This window comes from Ambystoma mexicanum, chromosome 10, assembly GCF_040938575.1.
Source record: "Ambystoma mexicanum isolate Mex_15411 chromosome 10, UKY_AmexF1_1, whole genome shotgun sequence".
Taxonomy (NCBI): domain Eukaryota; kingdom Metazoa; phylum Chordata; class Amphibia; order Caudata; family Ambystomatidae; genus Ambystoma; species Ambystoma mexicanum.
Window position 1 is genome coordinate 705,478,278 of NC_090932.1, and position 22,250 is coordinate 705,500,527.

The window sequence follows — 22,250 nt, forward strand, 5'->3', positions numbered from 1 at the left end:
AAACACTTTGAGGCTTATCCATTGACATTTTCCGATGGATAAAGGAGGTATGTGACCCCATCTGGTCGCAACATGTCACAAAGCTAACGTGGGTCACAGCATTAGAAAAGCCTATCAAAATACAGAAAGAAGTGCCACATGAACTGTGTTTCCATGGGGAAGGAAGAGTGAACATGGGGGAGACAAAGAAATGTAACAAGACCGTAATAATACCTGACATGAAGAAAGGCACCACTGCACTAATGGATATGTACTGGGTTTGCGGCAAACAAGCCTACCTGCACCTCCCCGCATCATGGAAAGGGACTTGTGCTCTAGCCACCCTCCACACAGCCCTGATGGTAATACCAGAGAGCCATATCCAAGGGTCAGCAGGGCAATCAGCTGGCATATCGGCAACAGGGCAATCGGCTGGCATATCGACAGCAGGGCATTTGGCTGAACCTTAGACAGCGCCCCAACTAATGGTAACAGAAGTTCCAGCATATGAATTATTGTCCAAATATGAACTAAAGAAAAGATTGGCACGAAGTAAAAGATCCTCCAATTACATCTCATCCAAATCAATGAAGCCCCTTGCTGAGATCCCGCAGAAATACAAGCTCTTTTCATCAGCAGAGACATTTTTCGCCTCACTCCTTGTCCCGAGACTACAAGCACGAACAAACGCAAAATGGATGCAGATAGTGCGCTGGGAGTTCATCCAACTGGCTAACGACACTGAAGAAAGGTTCAACGTGATAAAAATAGAGCTCTGCGCACTGCGCCTAATGACAATGCAAAACAGATATGTCTTAGATCTCCTCAGGGCGATGGACGGTGGTGATTGCCGGAAAATTGGGGGGGGCGTGTTGCACATTCTTGCCAACTGAAGATGCTGATAACGGGACACTCTCGCATGTGATAACACCAGTGCACAATTTAGGAGAAAGGATGAGAACAGAAGGATGCGCAGCAGAAAGCACGTGGTTCGACAATTTGTTCAATTGGATACCATCATGGGTAAATGTGGCAATGAAAATACTGGTCCCCATCATTGTCTTTGTGCTCCTGTTCTTCTGTGTGTGCCAACTCAGACTACGGTGTTGTGAGAAAAGCATGCCAACCTCAGCTATGATGATGGTAACAATGGGCCGACCAACAACGGTAGCTACCATGATAGATGCACAAATGCAAACAGGGGAGTACACTACACCACAATGGAGGATGACAGCAATCTACAGGCAATATGGGGATATAGTTGATAATTTACATCATACAACGATAAAAGAACCAAGGGAATTGCAATGGTACCAAGAAGTATGGGTGGATCTAGATGGGGATGGAGGAATTTACTTAATGTGTACACCAGACGTGCAACAAATTGTTGTAGGCATACTCGGTTATCCATAAAATGTCTTTCCAATTGCCTTCAGTTTGGTGTAACATGCAACGTAGGTATTGCTCTAACGTTTGGTTGGTCCTCTTGGTTTGACCATTGGTTTGTCGATGGTGGCTTGTTGAAAGTCTTACATCAATTTTGGCCAATTGACAGCATTATTTCCAAAATTGGGAAATAAACTGACAGCCCCGATCTGAAACTAGCACGGACGAAATCCATGTATTCAGACGATGTGTTCAAGAAACTCTTTGGCCAGGGTCGAGGCTAAAGGTAAGCCATTTAATGGGATGAAGTGGGCCATTTTGGAAAAAAGATCCAACATTACTAAAATAGTGTTGAACCCATTACCTGGGGGAAGATCTGTGATAAAGTCAAGAGATAAGGTATGCCAAGGTGTAGGCAGAATGTCCAAAGGTCGTAATAGCCCCACTGGTTTTCTCTTCTGGGTCTTGTTTTGGGTACAAATGCCACAAGATAATACAAATAACTTAATGTCTTTTCGCCAAATAGGCCACCAGAATGTCTCTTGATTTTGGCTTCGGTTTTAGTGATTCCAGGATGCCCTTCGACCAAAGACTCATGATAATTGGACATAACTTGTTCTTGTAGTTCTTTACCAGGTAGATAAAGATGTCCTTGGTAGTACGGTAGATGATCAATGACCGAATAAATCTTTGCCTTTGTTTGACCAGTCTTGTAAGGCTGCTGGATCGAAAAGCTGCTGGATTTTCTCATGGACATCGTTTAGAGTTAACAGAGGAGTTATTCCTAGAATTCTTCTGTCTGGAATTATGGGTTCTGGTTCTGGATTTGTATACGCTTCTCCCATTCCAATGCGGGATAGAGCATCAGCTTTGCCGTTTCGACAACCAGGTCGGTCAGTGATCACAAAATCATATTCCGCAAAAAATAAAGCCAATCTAAGTTGACGTGATGATTGAGCCTTGGCTGGCTTCAAATATTGTAAGTTCCTATGATCCGTGATTACTGTGATGGTGTGTCGAGCTCTGAGAAGATAGTGCCGCCAGGCTTTGAATGCCGACTTGATGGCCAGGAGTTCTTTCTCGGTAACCGCATAGTTTAGCTCAGGTGCTGAAAACCTTCGTGACCAAAATGCCACTGGATGAAGTTGCCCTGTTTCAGGATCTTTTTGGGAAAGAACCGCCCCCATGGCCAAACTGGATGCATCAGTTTCTACCACGTACGGGAGTTCTGGGCGTGGGTGCTTCAAAACAGGAGCTGAAGTGAATTTCTGTTTTAGATCTTGGAAGGCTTTTTCTGCTTCTTCTGACCACTGAAAACGTGTATTCGTCCACAACAAACATGTGATGGGGTGCACCAGATGTGAAAAATCGGGAATTAACCTGCGGTAGAAATTTGCAAATCCAAGCATACTCTGTACCCCTTTTATTGAAGTAGGAGAGGGCCACTTGAGGATAGCATCTACCTTCTGTGAATCCATTCGAATTCCATTCGGGGTCAGGACGAACCCAAGAAATTCGACCTCAGAAGTGTGAAAAAAGCATTTTTCTAATTTCGCATATAATTTATGCTGGCGTAGTTTTTCTAATACTGCACGAACATGTTTCACATGGTCTAGTTCAGAAGAGGAGTATAGCAGGATATCGTCAATATACACGATGACACAGACATCAATGAGTTTGTGAAGGACATCGTTCATAAAATACTGGAATGCTGCCAGGGCATTGAAAAGGGCATCACCTGGTATTCGATTCATCCGTATTTAGTACGGAAGGCGGTCTTCCACTTGTCAATTTTTTTCACACGTACCAGATGATACGCCCCTCGGAGGTCCATTTTAGCGTAGACACGAGCATCTTTTACTTGGCCCAATAGTTCTGGAATTAGGGTCAAAGGGTACCCGTTTTTTACAGTTACTTGATTTAATGCGCGATAGTCAAGACAAGTTCTTAAGTCCCCTTCCTTTTTTGGGACGAAGAACAAAGGTGATTCCGCCGTAGACTCTGATGGGCGAATTAAGCCAATAGCCCGTTATTGATCTAAGTATTGCCGTAAATGAAGTATCTCGGGTTCAGTGAGGGCGTAGATCCTACTGCATGGAATTTGTGCGCCAGGTATGTGGTCAATTTGGCAATCATATGATCTGTGGGGTGGTAAAGTGTTGGCTTGATCTTTCTGAAATACATCCTGAAAATCCTGGTATTCATGGGGTAACAGAGTTGTCGGGTTCATGACCGTGGCTAGCTTCTTGGTCGAGGGTTCTTCTGGATAACAAGTGTGCACACACTCTGAGAAGGTCACTCTTTTCTCATGCCAGTTTATACAAGGATTATGCATTTCTAACTATGGCATTCCCAGAATGATTTGGAACTGTGGGGCCTTGATTAAATCAAACACAATGTTCTCTCGATGTCCATCTTGGCCCAACAGCGTCATCTCCATCGTTGAATGAGTCACTGGGCCGGAAGCTATTTCGGTCCCATCGACAGTGGTGATTACATCAGTTGTGGTTTTTTAACAAAGAGAGATTCATCCTTGTAGCCAATTCTTGATCCATATAATTACCTATGGCTCCGCTATCGATGTATGCTCTAACTGCATGCATACGAGATGGCTGGCGGTGATCAATAAGGATCATTGGTATTGTTAGGTGTGAGGTCTGAGTGTCCTTCTTCTCGCTCGGCAAGCGGACCTCTACGCTTATTGGCCGTGGTCGTTTCCCGGCTCTGATTCACTAGTGATCTTGTCAGCGGCTCCTACTGCCTTCTTAGGTGGTTTCACCGGACAATCCCGTAAAAAATGCCCTGAGGTTTCACAATATAAGCACAATTGCAACCTTCGCCTCTTGTCTCTTTCGGTTTTGGACAAGGGTTCTCTAACCCCCCCAATTTGCATGGGTTCAGATACGTCAGTTCCTTTGGGGGTGTTGTCCTTGGGTCTTACAAGTACTCGATTCTCGAATCTAGCCCGATCAGCCTTTTGATTCTGAAGTCTGTGGTCTAGCTGGACCACCAGGTCTATATATTCCGCAGTCTTGAGGTGGGTTCACTACCTGTGCTAAAACGTCTTTTAGCTCGCCTCGTAACCCACGATGGAATAATGTAGTTCGCTTGTCTTCAGGCCATCCAGTTTCTACCACCAACCTATTGAAAGTTGCGATGTAGGTTAACAGATTCTGGTTACCCTGACGTAAGGACAAACGTTCGTTATCTAATGCTTGTCCTTGAGAATGTCGGGCGAATAACTTCTCCATGTTTTGTTGAAAGCCCTAGAAATCCCAAAGTAGGGGGTCATCCTGGTTGACCAATGGAATAGACCAATCGGCTGCACTGCCGCTGAGATATGACAGTACAAAGGCCACCTTCGTTTGATCATTCGGAAAGGCTCCAGGCCTACATAAGAAGTGCAGGCGGCACTGGTTCATAAACAATGCAAACCTTTTAGGGTCCCCCGCAAAGCATTCTGGTGGTGCTAAAGGGACATCCCCCGGTAATACCACTTGTACAGGATTGCTGGATTGAGTTTGGGCTGAAGCACCCCCCCATTCTAGGAAGTGGTGCATGCCCAGCTTGGGCTTGAAGTAATTGCCTGGCGAGATCATCTGAGTTCTCATGGGTGCATGTACTCTGGGCAGATGGGTCTGCTCCTGATGTCTGGGGTCAGGTATCATAACATTTCCCCCAGCAAACACAAGAGAGAAACAGAATTGATTGGCACACTGTCAAAATGTTTTTAAAGTTGGCTTTGAATGGAATGGGTAAAACACTAAACATGGGCTAAATCACTGAAATTGTTTAAATTCTAATGGGAGCCACTTTATCTAGTTGCAGACAAACACTAGCAATGATTTGACACTAATAAGCAAGTTAAAAACTGGAAATTGAGGTCGGGTGCAATTAAAAGCTGTTTTACATGTGCAATATTTTACCTAAAACAAAATTTGCGGCAAACTTTTCCACGTACGGTAATCGCAATCGCGGGAGAACTATAAGGTATTTGATTCAATGGAAAGCTGTGGATGTTAGCTACAAGCAGACATTTCAATTTTGTTTCTGGCATAAAAAGTGAAGAAGTTATGGACGTTTTCGTGGAGGTCGTTTTTCTGAGATAGGTGCAACAATGAGAAAACAGGGATGCGCTTTTAAAAGACAAACATGATTTTTTTACACTAGGGGTTGACTATGAAGAAGCAAATACCACACGACAGCGCAGTCACTAGACTAGGGCGCCTCTGGATCAAGTTTCTGCCTGCCGAGGAGCTTGCATTCTTCAGATGCAATATATTAGCGCAAAGATATGTTTACCACTACTAGCACAGAAGGAAGATAGTAGGGATAAGATAAAGAGTTCAGGCAATTCACAAATATTTCTAACAATGCAGTTTGGAATATAAGGGAGGATGGGTTTAGATAGGGATTACTATGGACAGTATATAGACTAGTGACACAGTCCTATACTATGGATACTCACTATATAGGTTTGAACAGAACCATCAGGAATTCTGGTCCGTCAAGATCAGGGACTCTGCTCAGCAATTCTGCTGGGCACACCAGACTGGGACAGGCTGCTGGGCACACTGGACTGGACTGGGTCGGAAATGGCTCTGGTTCACTGCTATCTGGTCACAGCACGGCACAGCACGGCACTACTGGATTGGGTTTTGATTCTGGTAACAATTCTTTAGCAGGAAAGCAGTTACAGCACAGCCCGGCTGTTCTTTGGTTACCCTTAGAGGTCTGGGGTAAATTCTGGTTTTTGGAATTTCAAGGCCCGGCTAAGAATGGTTCAGCTCTAGCAATGGGCCTTTCTGCTTGCCAAGTTTGTGGAGTCTGGAGCAAGGAATATGGATGGATCTCCTTCAGGGTTCTCCGCCAGCAATCGGTTGGTAGGTGAATCTGTGTGTCTTTCTAAGTCCTCAGCTGTCTCTTTTTATGCATTTTGTAAAGGGGTGTGTATGCTGGATTATCCTAAGCGCGCCCTCTGGGCTGGCAATAGGCTAGATTCTCCCCTCTCCCTTGATTGGAGGAGAAAACAGGGTGTCACCATGATGATGTGGTTTTATGAGTCAGAGAATCCTCCCCTTGGCTTTTGAACATGAAATCTACTTTTAGTACTATACATGTTTACATGTGTGCAATCTTTATAACAATAACATATATACATCACATATTTTGTGGAGCAAATGCTCTTCCAAGCCCCGTCATTGTAGGATCTTGTGTCAGCTTTTGACAGAAATCTGCCCTTTTGCACTGGAACACAATATCTAGTTTATCCAAAAATGTGTACAACTGTGCGCATTGCATATGGGCATAAGCGTGTGAAGTTTCATGCTTTTGACATCAATACATTTGTGCAAAGCCATAATTTTCAGTTACTTCCCAGAACATAGCACAGAGTTCTGGCTCCTCTTAAAATGTGCAGCCAAAAATTAGGTTCAGAAGTCTGGGGTTTACATATTTTTTACAATTGTACACAGTAAATTATCAGTCTTTCTAGAAATGTGCTTTTTGTCCATTGTGAATCAACAAAAGGTTGTCTGTCCCCGCCTCCTTCTCCTTCTTGCAGCTCAGAAGCAATCTCCACCCCCTTCCTTCTGGCAGAGGCCATTTACGATCCTTCCTGATTAGCATCTCCTTGCCTTGGAGGAAGTCCATTGTGCTCTTCCCAAAGCAGCCCAAGTTCTCCTCCACTCTTAATCATCACAAGGGTATGAGTTCCTGGTCTAGAGAGCAGAAGGAAGGTGTCTGGTCCTGTGGGGGAAGTTGTTCTACTTCTACTAGTTTTGGCTTGGAGTCAGGCTTAATTTAAATGTCATTTTTTTACATTTTTCTTTGTTTAAAATAAACTTGCAATTTTCAAACAAGCAGCTCGAACACTGATTCCAGACTCTAAACCATGAAGTTTAAATAGTTACAACCTAGGTTACTCTTGATAAGAGGTCACTTATATTTCAGACATTAAATCTTAATGGTACAAGTTTACAGTTTTAATGCAGGCTTTTGAAACAGTCATTCAGGCGGCCGCTGGTACTGCGCCCAGATTTTGACAGATCCCACAGACAGGCACTCTGGCTGTGGATGTTTAGATGATAATTTCAGCTTTTCAGGATATTGCAATCTCACAATGATTTCTTGAATTCAGTAAAATGTGACACTCAGCAAGAAGATTGGATGCTTGTGGTTGTTTTGGACCAGCATTCTGTATTTTCAGCAACAAAGAAAAGATTTAAAAACAAGATTCCGGATTTCTTTCAGCAAGCACTGCTTTTCATGCAGTCTCCATTTGTACTTGTCGGGCAGCCCAGTGACATGTTTCAGGAGTGCAGTCTCCGTTCCACCACTGACAACATGCATTGTAAAATTGGCAGCCATCTTTTTGTGCTTTGTAGAGCGCGATTTCCATAGGTTTTGGCGCGCATAGGGGTTTTGCAGCCATTTTGATGATTCTGGCACCACCAGGACACAGTGATGCTGCAGGGCAGAGCATACGGGGTTAATACATCCCACAAAGCCCCCCCTCATGACTTGACTTTTGACCGCCCAGCAAGGGGAAGTCTGAAGATTAGGATGTTCAGTTTTTCTTTTTGGTCCAAGTGGAAAAATGTGTCTGCTTCTCCCATCAGTGCTGGATTGACAGGTTCTCCTCGCTGGTTCCGGATGGGAGTATAGAGCGGTACTCCGGGCCCCTTGGGTCTTTCCTTCGAGTCCCCGAGTGGTCCTCCTTGGTGCTTAGGATCCAGGGTTTCAGTACTATGATGACAAAACAGAGCATATTTGTGGACATTTCCCCACCACTATTCAAGTAGTTGGGCAGACACATATATTTGACATATGAATGACAATCTTTCCTGCTTATAATTATTACTGATTATAACAGATGGAATGGTTTTCACAGTCATAATTTTCTAGGGAGCTGGAATGTCCCCCTCTGGGTTTCCAGATGAATCCTCTAGTTGCCGCAGAGTATGCCTAGGATGGCAACACTTCAGCTGGTTGATGTGGACCCACTTATCTTCCCCTTCTGCCAAACTGCCTTTGGGATACGGATTGTGTAGGAGACTGGTGAGATTCTGTCTACAATTTCAAAAGGACCCCGGCAGCTAGGAAGAAATTTGCGCCGTTTGGCCTGGTACCTTTGGAAATAGGCAAAAACATGTTGAAGGTGTTTTCTCAGATTCTCACCATACTCATGAGTTGTGGAGGTATTTATCAAGGTCTGCTCTTGGGTTCTGTAGAGCAGATGCTGGGGAAGCACCATCCTTCGTCCAGTCATCAGCTCAAACGGTGACATTTTTGTTGCCGAAGAAGGGGTAGATCTGATGGGCATCAGGACAAGAGGTAATCGAATGTCCCAACTTGGCCCAGAATCTGCCACAAACTTTTTTAATATGCTCACAATTGTCTTGTTGTCCCTCTCAAGTCCACCACTAGAGGCTAGCCGGTAGGCAATGTGTAGTTTCCTTTTTACCCAAAGTATCTCCCGCATTCTTGTCATCACTTCGCTAGTGAAGTGACTACCTCGGTCTGACTCAATCCTTTGGGGTAGTCCAAAACGTGAGAAGATGTGGTTGATCATCAGGGCAGCTGCTGTTTCTGCCTTGCAATTTGGGGCAAGGAGACATTCCACCCATTTAGTGAACAAGCGTGTCACGGTCAACATATACTTGTTCGCCCTAGAGGAGCGAATCACGGGCACGATAAAATTGACTTGTAAATCTGACCAAGCAGTGTCATCCCCCTCTTTTGGAGGGGAGCACGGTGTGTGAGTGATGTTGGCTGAAATTGTGAACAAACAAGAAACCCCTTCAAGTATTGGTCGAGGTCCTGCTCCATATGTGGCCAGTATGCAACCTCTCTCAAGATTTCCAATGTCGTATGAAACCCCTGATGACCGGATGTGGCTGCATCATGGCCATGACTTAGCATCAGGCTTCAGAATGAGGTGGGGACCACCAACTGCTCATGGTCAGCTATGGATCTCCTCACCAACAAACCGTCTTGGATTCAGACTTTTTTGGACATTTCATCAACACACTGAGATCCTCTTTCCCAACGTAATCGGTATCTGTCAGGTGAAAGTTCTCAGGGTCCTCAATGTGTTGATAAAACTTACCAATTATTGTATCCCCTTTTTGAGCCGTAATCAAATCAGCATCTGGGGTCTCCTTACTCCATTGTGCAGTTGAGAGTTCATTGTGAGCATTTGTCTGGGACCTAGTGATAGCAGTGACCTGGATTTCCCCCAACAGGGAATCGATCTCAAGTAGATCCCCTTGGATGGCTCCAGTTTTGGCCAGCTGATCAGCTAGGTCATTTCCAGTTTTGTCTGGTCCCTCTACTTTAGAATGACCCTTGATCTTTTTCCAGTAGATGGTCATCCCATTCGAGGTGTCCAGATCATCAATATTTTGGATTAATTTTCCATGTTTCAATGGTTTATTATTAGCACATAGCATGCCTCTGGTTTTCCAGTTAATCAGGTGCTCCACGAACCCGTTCCGTACATAATCCCAATCAGTGATTATGAGCAGTTTGTGGAGTTGGTGTTGGACAGCAGTGAGGATGGCTCGATGTACAGCATCAACTCTGCCACTTGACTACTTCAGGGACCGATTTTGTACCCAGCCGAGGGTTCTGGGGCATCATTCACCCATGCATTCCCTATGCCTGCCACAAGTTCTTTTTCCCTGTTGTTGTGAACATGGTAGGAGCACCAATCCCCATAGACAGTGGGCATTCCCTCACACTGGTTGTCTTTATAGACTTTGTGTGGGGAATTAAGGTGTGCCTCCATGTTGTCCTTGATTTTAAGACTTTCGTCCTCGAGACAGTTTTCTCTGGCACAATCATGCAAGTCAGCCAGACCTTGCACGAGGGGACTCTTCTTGTTTTGGCCATATCTGACCTCCACTGGAAAGCCTTGCATTGACAGAATCCAGGAAGTAATTCGGGAGTTACTCACATTTCCGGCCCGGATTCTGTCACTTTGTAGATATTGCAGAGGCTGGTGTGGAGTCTCCACTATGATGTGTTCCCCCTGGATAAACGGGCGATAATTCTTCAATGCCCACACCATTGCCAAGAGTGCCTTCTCACAATCGTTGAATTTTTCCTCCACAGAGGATACAGTTTTACTCACATAGGAGATTACTTTATTGACCTTGTCATGCTTTTGATATAATACTCCAGTCATGCATGTATTTGAGAAACCTGTCTCCAAGAAGAACTCCTTGTTTTTGACAGGGTAAGCTAGGCAAGGTGCTTGTGAGAGGCTTATATTGAGTTGTCTTACTGTCTCTGCGTTTTCTGGTACCCATTCCCACTTGACCCCCCCTTCAAAAGATCGATCAGGGGTCTTGTGATCTCTACGTAATCCTCAATTAACTTTCTGCTGCAATTAGTTAGTCCGAGGAGGCTCCTTAGTTTCCGCAGAGTTGTGGGGTCTTTAATTTCTGGAGTGCTTCCACCTTCTTTTCATGGGGACAGAGACCCTGAGAAGTAATCTCATGCCCCAAGAAATTGACATGGGTTCTGCACCACTGTGCCTTTTGAAAGGATATTGCTCCGGCAGCCCTCAACTGTGTCAGAACATAACGGATCTCCGCTATGTGTTCCTGCACAGTTGAGCTTTTGACTAAAACATCACCTACATAGGCCAGGTTATCCCTTTCACCCAGATCAGGCATGGCCTTGTGTAGAAAAATGTTAAATTCATTGCTGGAGTTATGTATCCGAAGAGAGTCTGGGTCCATGTGTACCGCTGCCCCCCGAATGTGAAAGCCAGCTTGTATTGGTCCTCCCTACTGACAGGTACAGTCCAGTACCCATTGGTCAGGTCTATTGCAGTGAATACCTGTGACCCTTGGATCTGGGTCAGTCCTTGGTCAATGTAGGGAAGAGGCCGTTGGGAAGTATAGACCTGTTTGTTGAGCTCCCTAAGGTCAGCACAGAATCTCCACTGGCCGTTTGGTTTCAAAATCACCAGCACCGGATTATTGAAGGTGCTGTGGACTGGACAAATTATCCCACAGGACTCAAGGTTCTTAATTATTTAAGTAAGGGACTCCATTGATGCGAGAGGCAAGCAATATTGTTTCACAAACACTGGAGTCATGCCAGGGTCTGTGGGAATTGTTGTGGTGTGAATGTCAGTGCGACCACAGTCATATGAGTCCATCGCAAAGAGATCTTGAAAATCTAAGAAAACTTGTTTCAATTTTTGCTTTTGCTCCAGGGTCTCACAGGCACCGGCAAGGTTGACTCTCTCTTCAACCATCTGCCTGAAGCCTGGAAAAACTTCCAGTTTTGCTATCTCAGCGGCCTCCTCCAACTGGGTGGAGAAGTCCCTGGTCAAAGTGCTGATTTGGACTGGTGGCTTCAGGTGGGGAAGGCAGTCCTTGCAGACTTGGAAGATCACCTCATCCCTCCCGAAGTCACAGGTCAGATCTTCCTTACCATATGGGCAGGAAGTGTACACCAGGAAATTCCCCCCATGCCGGCTGAAGAGCCGGTCTGGTGTTGCGTCATCATCGCTATCACTGTCAAAACAGTCCTTGGGGATTGATCCTAACAGTTCATTACCTAAATCTATGGAAAAATGTTGGTCATCAACCGCCATTCCAATAATGATGCCTGCGGCCAGAGTGATACTCTTTAGGTCTCTGTTATCTACCTCTATTGGAATGGTGTTGTGTCCTATATTAACTAGTGCTGTTGGGTATACCCCCAACCCTTGCTGTTGGAAGTGGGCATTAAGATGAATATAGGCGTCAGGGTTTTTCAGTTTCTGTCCTCTTAATTTTCACTTCCAGTGAGAATTGTCTGGTCCATTCTGGGATGGTGACCTCCTCTCCAATCTGAATTTCAACTGCATAAGGCAGCAGTTGAGCTGACCTAAATGCTTTCTCTGGGTCATCAAAGTCCATGGGATTACCCGCTAATCGGGACCAAGCTTTGAAGTTTATTAGGTCCAAACTAATGGCAAAGCGATTGAGAATGTCACTGCCTAAATAAAATGCAGCAGGGACATCTCGCACAACCCAACAATTAAGGACTATGGACATTTTGAGCATACACCTGCTAGGCAGGAGATGTTTGGAATTGGGTGTTTCCAGGTCCATTTCCCATATGTCTAACAGTTTAAATGTGGGAATGGCTAGATCTTTTGGGACTTTGCGGAACATGGACTCGCTGATGAAGATCTAACCATTGTTCACACACACTCGGGCGAGAACAGAGTCCTTCCCTTCATTTAACTGAATCGGGATGAACACATTTTCTGAATATCAGCCGGGCTTTGAGCTGATTTCTCATCTTTCTGGACTATAGGAATGGGATTTTCTGATTGTGAATTTGTAAAGAATTTCAGTGTTTCCTTCCAGTGTGGAATGCCACCTTAGACTGGAAAGAAGGTTGATTTTCAGAAATAGAGAGGAGTCACCATCACCAGTTTGTGGTCCTACTGCAATTACTGTCACGTCTGGGATTTGACTATTCTGGAAGTGAAATTCTATTTGGTCAGGTTTTTGTTCAATCATGTGGCATGTGCAATTTAAACTAACATGGTTGAATTCAATTTTATTGGAAGGCTAGTCTGGGTCCAGAGGACCTTGTTTACACAATCGATGAGGGTTGACAACCTACGCAGGATGTCATTCCCTAATAAACAAGGTGTGCCCTCTGGAGTCACAACTATGACCAGGTGCTTCACCTTGAGTCTCCCAATTTAATGTCCAAATCCACAGTCCCCTCGACGGGAATTTCCTTCCTGTCGAAGTTCTGAAGTTGTCCAGGAAGAGGGGTGAGCGGATTTTCATATTTCTCCCCCCTTCCCGAATTCAGTTGATCAAAGGCCCTTTTAGACAGAAGGGTAGCTTGGGATCCAGTGTCCACCAGTGCCAGAATTGTACACTAGCCCTGTATTTGGACCAGGGCATAGAATCTTCCCTCCTTTTCCTCAAGGGGGCAGAGATAATGCACATTTTTGGACAACTGGTGGATTCATTTCTTGGTTTTGGATACTGACAGAGGTGATTTGGGCAGGATTCTGTTTGGGCTCTTGGGAATCTGAAAGACAAAGCTGACACCTAGATATGGGGGAAGTTTTGGGTTCCCCTGGTTCTGGGCTGCCCCACCCCCTTTTTGGAGGCAGTCACTAGGATGGGTTTGAACCAGGGGATTTTCGTACTGGCGATTCTGGGGTTTGATGATGGGTGGTGCTAACTCGGTCCCCACATCTACCCAGTATGGATTTGGATCCTTTGCAACCCATTTTTTCTTTGGGAGGAGTTCCCCCATCCCTGAAGGAGAAGATCCTTTTCCCAGAATCCTCCGAGGATCCCTCTCCTTCAAACTGGAAGACTTGTACCTCCTCCACAAAATGGGTCTTTTTGGGCTCTTTATTTCTCCTACCCCTTCTCTGCTCCTTGGGTTGCAGACTTTCGGGGGCAGGAGATTTTGGTTCCGGTCCCTGAGTTTCCAGGGGCTTTTTACAAGTAGGGAAGGAAGCTTCCTCCAAGGACTTACACCCCCCTTCCCCTTGTGCCTCCTCCCTGGGAACCGGTGGGTTGTCGGGGTTCTTCTCTGTCATTGCTCTGGAGCATCAGGTCCTGGATTTGAGGCATTCTGAGCCACCATGCTCATCTGAGGGTTGTGTTGAGCCCTCAGCATGTGACCCAGACCCTGTGCCACATTCTGAACCTGGCGCTCTAGATGTGACACACCCTCTGGCTGGTACGGGGTCCTCATGTCTCCCCTGGGCTGATCCCGGGAAGGATAGCTATCCCTTCTCCCAAAATACCCTGGGTTAGAAAGGTTTCAGTACCCCTCCACCCTTGGCCTCCCCTCTCCCGGATTGGGCTGTCTGGGCTCAGGAAAGTGGGGAAAGAAGCATGGATTGTTTTGGGGGTTAAAGTTTGGTGGGTACATAGGAAGGACATTTTGTCCGGTATTTGGGGAATTGCTGCCCTCCTGAGGAAAGTGAGGAGGGAATTTCCCTGGGTTTCCAGTGGCGGGTTGGATCCCCACCCCTTGGGCTGGAGGAGTTCACACATAACCCAGGATGGGTCTATTGCCCTTGTAGCGTGGGCTGATGTAGTCAGGGGAGTTAGGGGTCCCATCCCTGGCTCCCTGTTTGTGATTGGCCTGGGGGCCTCCTGGGTTTGGGGTTGCTTTGATTTTGTGCCGGCAGGTTTTTAGGCCCCCCATCTCTAAATTTAAAATGGGGGCAACCTTCACCTCTGCCACTTTAGCAGCAGCGGGGGTGTTGGTTGTTTTGGGGCATTTTCCACTATTTTTATTTTCACTGGCTTTTGTACCTCATAAATGCGCGTGACTTGTTCAATGACCCAGTCTAGTGATCTTTTCTCGTGCAAGTCCCTCACTAGCTGGGTCATGATATACTTAGGGAGAGCATGAAAGAAAGTGTTTACAAATTCTTTGCTGTCAGTGCGCACCCTTTTAGTGGTCTGCACAAAGGCACGTTTTAACTCTTGAACAAATTCTTGTGGGGCCTGATCTTCCTCACATTGTAAGTTATAGGCTGCCTTGCGAGCCTCTTGAGGGTTTCTGTGAATAGAAAAATGTTTCAGGTTGGCCGCCCTATAGGTGGACCTTCTGGAATGATTCTGATCCTCCAGTCCCGCAAAGAAGCTGGAGCACTTGGGAGAAAATGTCCACTTTACATATTGAATACAGCTTTGGCTGTCCTTCAAATGGAAAGTTTCCATCATTTGTTCAAATAACTCGAGGTGCTCCCAAACCGAATATTTTGCATTCTTATGATAGGGCGTGATGATGGCTTTTATTTGTTTCAGGGGATCGTTGAGCAAGGCCCTCCTGACCTTGTTGGCTTTCTTAGCTCAGGTCACCCTGGTCCACTCATCCTCTGACTCAGAGGCACTGCTACCAGAGGTGCCTGTCTAGTCTTCTAGGCTCTCCCGGATTCTGCGAGCTTGGGAATGGCTGGCAGAATGCTGTGGCCTAGTTTCTTGAGTTCTGTGGTGCTCAGAAGTGTCTTCTGATTCTTCCTTGCTCCCAGGATTGGCTGAGTACCCCCCCGCCCCGACTGTCCTAGCTGGGAAGAGGTTTTCAGGATGCCCTTAGTGAGCCTACTCTCATGGAGTTCCCCACCAAATTTTACCATCTGATCTCTGAGTAAGTTATACTTTGGAGGATCCATTTCTCTGATCCTCCCCTCATTGGAGTCTCCCCGATCAGAGAAGATGGCCCTAGCACTTGGGAACCCATACATAGATGCCCGCCCATCCATTGCTGGGAGGCGCTGATCTATGAGCCCCATATTTTCATTGGGTTGAAGTCTGTGATCCCCGTGACCCTTGGCTCATGTGAGCCAGTGGACATGGGGTTGGCAGAGTCCATGGAACTGAAGAGATGAAAGTCTCTGGTACCAGGGTTCCTGAGGTTATGATCAGGTGTTTTCCTCTCCCAGCGGACATTATCTCTCTCAGCCCCTACTCCCTGTTGATTTGCAAGAACCTGACACTTTTGTTCTTCTATCAAGGCCTTACTAGTCTCTACTAGTTGTTCCTGCATAGCTACCTGTCTGTGGAGCCTGTCATTTTTCTCTAAGAGAGCCTCATTGTCTTACTGTGCTTCCTGTGTAATTTTGGAGTATTGGGCCAATTTTTGCTGCAGGATGGTTACCTCCTGAGTCCTGTCCTTACTGGCCTGGTCCTTCTTTGCTAGAGGATCTTCCATGCTCTTGGCGTGCTCCAACAGTTTTTCGTAGTCTTTTTGGAGCTCACGCATTCCCTGAAGGGTCAGGTGATTTTCTTCCATCTTAGTTTTTAAATAACTGACCTCCTGGCCTAAGGTGTCCCTTTCCTGAATTAGAGTACCCCTCTGTGCAGCGAGGTTGTCCCTTTGTTTTTGGAGTGCACCAACTTTCTGGCGCTCTTCATCAAATTCAGTTTGGGAGTCTAGGCGGTTTTTTCTTCTTGTACTTGGTCTAGGCGGTTTTGCAGGGTGACTACCTGCTCTGCACAGGCTCTATTAAAATTTAATTGCTGTTCCAGATTTTGTTAGCTCTGTAGTAGAGTCTCCACACTTTCTTGGCACTCTTTTTGCAGGGCCAGTACTTTGGTATCTTGCTCTACTTTCTCTTGCTGCAGGATATCCAGATCTCCTTTTACTTTCATCGGGTACTGTCTGGTTTCATTTTCTGATTCTTGGCTCTTTTGTAGCCTTTGCTCTGCAGAGTCCAAATCAGTTTGGTTTTTTTCTAATGATTGTAGTTACCTGTTTGCCAGATCTAGGTTTTCGGCATATTTTTCATGTATTGCTCCAATGTGGAGGTACAGAGAAGCCGCTATTTTGGCAATTTTACTTTGCTCTTCTTTTACCTTACGGGCCATGTACAATTCACTAAGTGCCATGTGTAATGGACCCTGATCCTGCCATGTATCTAATCCTGTGGCAGTGGCTTGTTCTTCGATTTCCTGCAATCAAACATTCTGATCCTGCTCTGTCCATTCACCCCTGACAAATAATTTGTGCAGTAAGTGTTCTTTTGCCATGTTAATTTCTACTGGGGTCACCATTATAGAAATATTAATTTCCTTTCTGATTTAGAGGAGTTATTTTTTGCAAAACCGACCAAATTCCTTAGAGTGTTTCTATTGAAAGGTGCTTTTAACAGTGTAGCACAGTGTGGTAGCCCAACAGGGTTTATGTACCCCGTCAGTTAGCAGGCTGTATTAGACTGTCACAAGTGGTATGTCTAATTCAGAAATCTCGTGACGAGCTCCCAATCTGTAAGTGATTTCAATCCGGCACGTCACCTAAGTCAATGCCTAGCGTGTAATGCACAACTGAAATCCTTATTTATTTGTGTCTAAAAGTTGTTTTATTCTGAACGACGATGTACTACTTATATCATGCCCCTCTCTTGGAACCCCCCGGTCACACTGCACCAGGAATCAGGCTGGTTTGCAAAGTTAAAATATTTATTTATATATTCACAATATAATCACACTATTTTAATGGGGATACAATAATCAGCAATGGGGTGATGTCACAATAAGCAATCTCTTTAATCATAAGGAGTAATAATGAGCAAAATAAATGCAGGACAGCAATAATACTTTTGTGGGTGTGTGTTCAAATCAAATAACAATGTGGTTACTCTTTCCCCCTGCACACTCCTCAAACCCCCAATATTCAATGTAGAGAGATAGGAGGAGAGAGAACAGGTTTCAGGAATGCAGAATTCAAGCAAATGTCAATCCCAATTTCCCCCAGCAAACACAAGAGAGAAGCAGAAATTATTGGCACACTGTCAAAATGGTTTTAAAGTTGGCTTTGAATGGAATGGGTAAAACACGAAATATGGGCTAAATCACTGAAATTGTTTAAATTCTAATGGGAGCCACTTCATCTGGTTGCAGAAAAACACTAGCAATGATTTGACACTAATAAGCAAGTTGAAAACTGGAAGTTGAGGTCGGGTGCAATTAAAAGCTGTTTTACACGTGTGATATTTTATCTAACAAAATTTGGCGGCAAACTTTTCTGTGCACAGTAATCGCAATCGCGGAACTATAAGGATTTGAGATGCGGTTTGTGGTACGATGGAAAGCTGTGGATGTTAGCTACAAGCAGACGTTTCAAATTTGTTTCTAGCATAATAATTAAAGAAGTTATGGACGTTTTCGTGGAGGTTGGTTTTCTCAGATAGGTGCAACACTGAGAAAACAGGGATGTGCTTTTAAAAGACAAACAGGATTTCTTTACATTAGAGGTTGACTATGAAGAAGCAAATATCACACGGCAGCACACCCACTAGAACAGGGTACCTCTGGATCAAGTTTTTGCCTGCTGAGGAGCTTGCCTTCTTCAGATGCAATATATCAGCGCAAATATATGTTTACCACTACTATCACAGAAGGAAGATAGTAGAGATAAGATAAAGAGTTCAGGCAATTCAAAAAGATTTCTAACAAAGCACTTCTGAATATAAGAGAGGATGGGTTTAGATAGGGGTTACTATGGACAGTACATAGACTAGTGACACAGTCCTATACTATGGATACTCACTATATAGGTTTGAACAGAACCGTCAGGAATTCTGGTCCGTCAAGATTAGGGATTCTGCTCAGAAATTCTGCTGGGCACACCAGACTGGGACAGGCTGCTGGGCACACCGGACTGGACTGGGTCGGGTCGGCAATGGCTCTGGTTCACAGGTCTCTGGTCACAGCATGGCACAGCACAGCACTACTGGATTGGGTTTTGATTCTGGTAACAATTCTTTAGCAGGAAAGCAGTTACAGCACAGCCCGGCTGTTCTTTGGTTACCCTTAGAGGTCTGGGGTAAATTCTGGTTTCTGGAATTTTAAGGCCCAGCTGAGAATGGTTCAGCTCTAGCAATCGGCCTTTCTGCTTGCCAAGTTCCTGGAGTCTGGAGCTAGGAATATGGATGGATCTCCTCCAGGGTGCTCTGCCAGCAATCGGTTGGTAGGTGAATCTGTGTGTCTTTCTAAATCCTCAGCTGTCTCTTTTTGTGCATATGGTAAAGGGGTGTGTATGCTGGATTATCCTAAGCGCGCCCCTTAGGCTAGCTATAGGCTAGAGTCTCCCCTCTCCCTTGATTGGAGGAGAAAACAGGGTGTCACCGTGATGATGTGGTTTGATGGGTCAGAGAATCCTCCCCTTGGCTTTTGAACATGGAATCTACTTTTAGTATTATACATGTTTACATGTGTGCAATCTTTATAACAATAATATATATACATCACATGTTTTGTGGAGCAAATGCTCTCCCAAGCCCTGGCTTTGTAGGATCTTGCGTCGGCTTTTGACAGAACTCTGCCCTTTTGAGCTGGAACACAATATCTAGTTTATCCAAAAATGTGTACAACTGTGCGCATTGCATATGGGCATAAGCGTGTGAAGTTTCATGCTTTTGACATCAATACATTTGCTGCAAAGCCATCATTTTCACAGTTACTTCCCAGAACATAGCACATAGTTCTGGCTCCTCTTAAAAATGTGCAGCCAAAAATTTGGTTCAGAAGTCCGGGGTTTATATATTTTTTACAATTGTACACAGTCAATTATCAGTCTTTCTAGAAATGTGCTTTTTGTCCATTGTGAATCAACAAAAGGTTGTCTGTCCCCGCCTCCTTCTCCTTCTTGCAGCTCAGAAGCAATCTCCGCCCCCTTCCTTCTGGCAGAGGCCATTTACGATCCTTCCTGATTAGCATGTCCTTGCCTTGGAGGAAGTCCATTGTGCTCTTCACAAAGCAGCCCAAATTCTCCTCCCCTCTTAATCATCACAAGGGTGTGCGTTCCTGGTCTAGAGAGCAGAAGGGAGGTGCCTGTCCCTGTGGGGGAAGTTGTTCTACTGGTTTTGGCTTGGAGTCAGGCTTAACTTAAATGTCATTTTGTTACATTTTTCTTTGTTTAAAATAAACTTGCAATTTTCAAACAAGCAGCTAGAACACTGATTCCAGACTCTAAACCATAAAGTTAGTTACAACCTAGATTACTCTTGATAACAGGTCACTTAGATTTCAGACATTAGATCTTAATGGTACAAGTTTACAGTTTTAATGCAGGCTTTTGAAACAGTCATTCAGGCGGCCGCTGGTACTGCGCCCACATTTTGACAGATCCTACAGGCAGGCAATCTGGCTGTGGATGTTTAGATGATAAATTCAGCTTTTCAGGATATTGTAATCTCACAATGATTTCTTGAATTCAGTAAAATGTGACACACAGCAAGAAGATTGGATGTTTGTGGGTTATTTGGACCAGCATTCTGTATTTTCAGCAACGAAGAAAAGATTTAAAAACAAGATTCCGGATTTCTTTCAGCAAGCACTGCTTTTCATGCAGTCTCCATTTTTACTTGTCGGGCAGCCTAGTGACATGTTGCAGGAGTGCGGTCTCCGTTCCACCACTGCGAACATGCATTTTAAATTTGGCAGCCATCTTTTTGTGCTTTGTAGAGCGCGATTTCCATAGGTTTTGGCGCGCATAGGAGGTTTGCGGCCATTTTGATGATTCTGGCAACACCAGGACACAGTGATGCTGCAGGGCAGAGCATAAGTGAGTTAATATATCCCACAACCAATCTTCAGTTATGCCAACTACCAAACGCTCTTTTGAGGCATGGGCAGGGTAGTGAAGCTGTTCCATAACCACATTCAATAACTTTTTTGGCATTGTCACCTTGCCGCTGCTGTCTTCATCCCCGATCAAATCTGTTGGTGACAGGGAGCACCCCCTTTTCCTTCAATGCTCTTTTTCACCCTCTGGTGCTTCTCCCTATAATTCTATTATCTGTATGACTGGTGCCATATTAAAGCCCTCTGGCAGTAAAGTTTGTTCTTTGGCAGCTTTCATCAATGTTATTAGTGACACGTTCCCCTTCCTGCCAGGGCACAGCACATGTGATCCCTCAGGACAGAAAAAGAAGCAGCATATTTGCCAGCCTGTTCTTTCATTACCTTGTGAGATAAAATCGTGCTCTCTAGGATGGGCTTTGCAATTTATTATTCCCAATTCTACTGGGAGTGGTAGCAGTTCCAACAATTTACTTAATAGTGCTGCATGTTGCACTGGTGTGCCATTCCTCGTCTTGAACCCTCTTCTCTCCCATGTTGCTAATCCTGAGTGTACTGTAGATGTTACATATGTAGAAGCAGAGAATATATTTACTGCGTGTCCTTCAGGCATGTTTAGTTCCTCAATTAATCCCACTAACTCTGCTGCTTGTGCTGTCAAACTGGAATATTAAATTATGCCTCCTATCGTAACGATTGTACGTATATTGGCCTACGCCAAGTTGCTTAAAATTGTACACGAATAACTCTCTACGGCAAAGTCTTGACCTTAGAAATTGATGTAAGCTGCCATCTTGAATCAAACCTCCATTTTAGGTTAGAACTGCCATTTTAGGGGTTTTGTAAAAAGTCACCCTGTAATCTAAAATGGCCGTCTCGTATGCTCTTGTTCTTGTCTTAACCTCCTCAACCTCTGTAGGAGAGTTAATGCCCAACCTGCCTTCAGGTTACATGTTAGGGTCATGTAGACCTTGTCCTTTGTTGACCTCGGGAGCAGGGGATTACTTGAATCAGCAATGTTAAACTACAAGTATACAAGAACAGTAAAGCTATCCAAATACGATATGTGAAACATTTGTTTGATCTGTATTAAAACGATACGTAAAGAGTGTAACGTTAAATTAAAGAATAATGGAGTATGTTAGTAAATGTATTCAAAAGTAAACCGCATGCACGAGATATGTAAATTAGGAAAGTGAACCTGGCGCGACCCTAGCCCAATGTATTATTAACTTGTAAGAGGCTGGACATCATTTTTACAAATTGTACAAATACGTCGATGTCCAGCTAGGAAATTATGTTCACTGCTCACATTGAACCCTGCTGGTGGTCTCTGTGATGTATTGACGGCCAAATAGCTATTTGTGTACTTTGTTGAATACTGTTCAGTTGTAATAAAGATTCTGTGAATCTTTACAAGCCCGTGTCGGTGTATTTTCCTTTGCTTGGTGTAACAGCCGTAATATTGTATTTTTTTCTGATTCCAGAGATGGCGCCCGAATAGGGACCCTCAAGATTGACTTTGTCTCGTTGAAGGTTGGCTCGGCTATCGGACCAGGATCGGACGGTGCCAACAGAAATGGCCACTCTAGACGAGAAGCGAATTCCTCGACAAAACTGTACGATCCGATCCCTGAACGGTGAGCTGTAGCCCGAGACGACGTCTTGACGAGGGTCCATATATTTGAGGTGGGTAAATTTGCCAAAAATCACCAGACACGTGGGTCCTTAGCATTGTCCTTAGTAACCCGATCGGGCCTTCCAGTCCTTTGGTCAGGTGAATCATGTCCCGATTCTTAA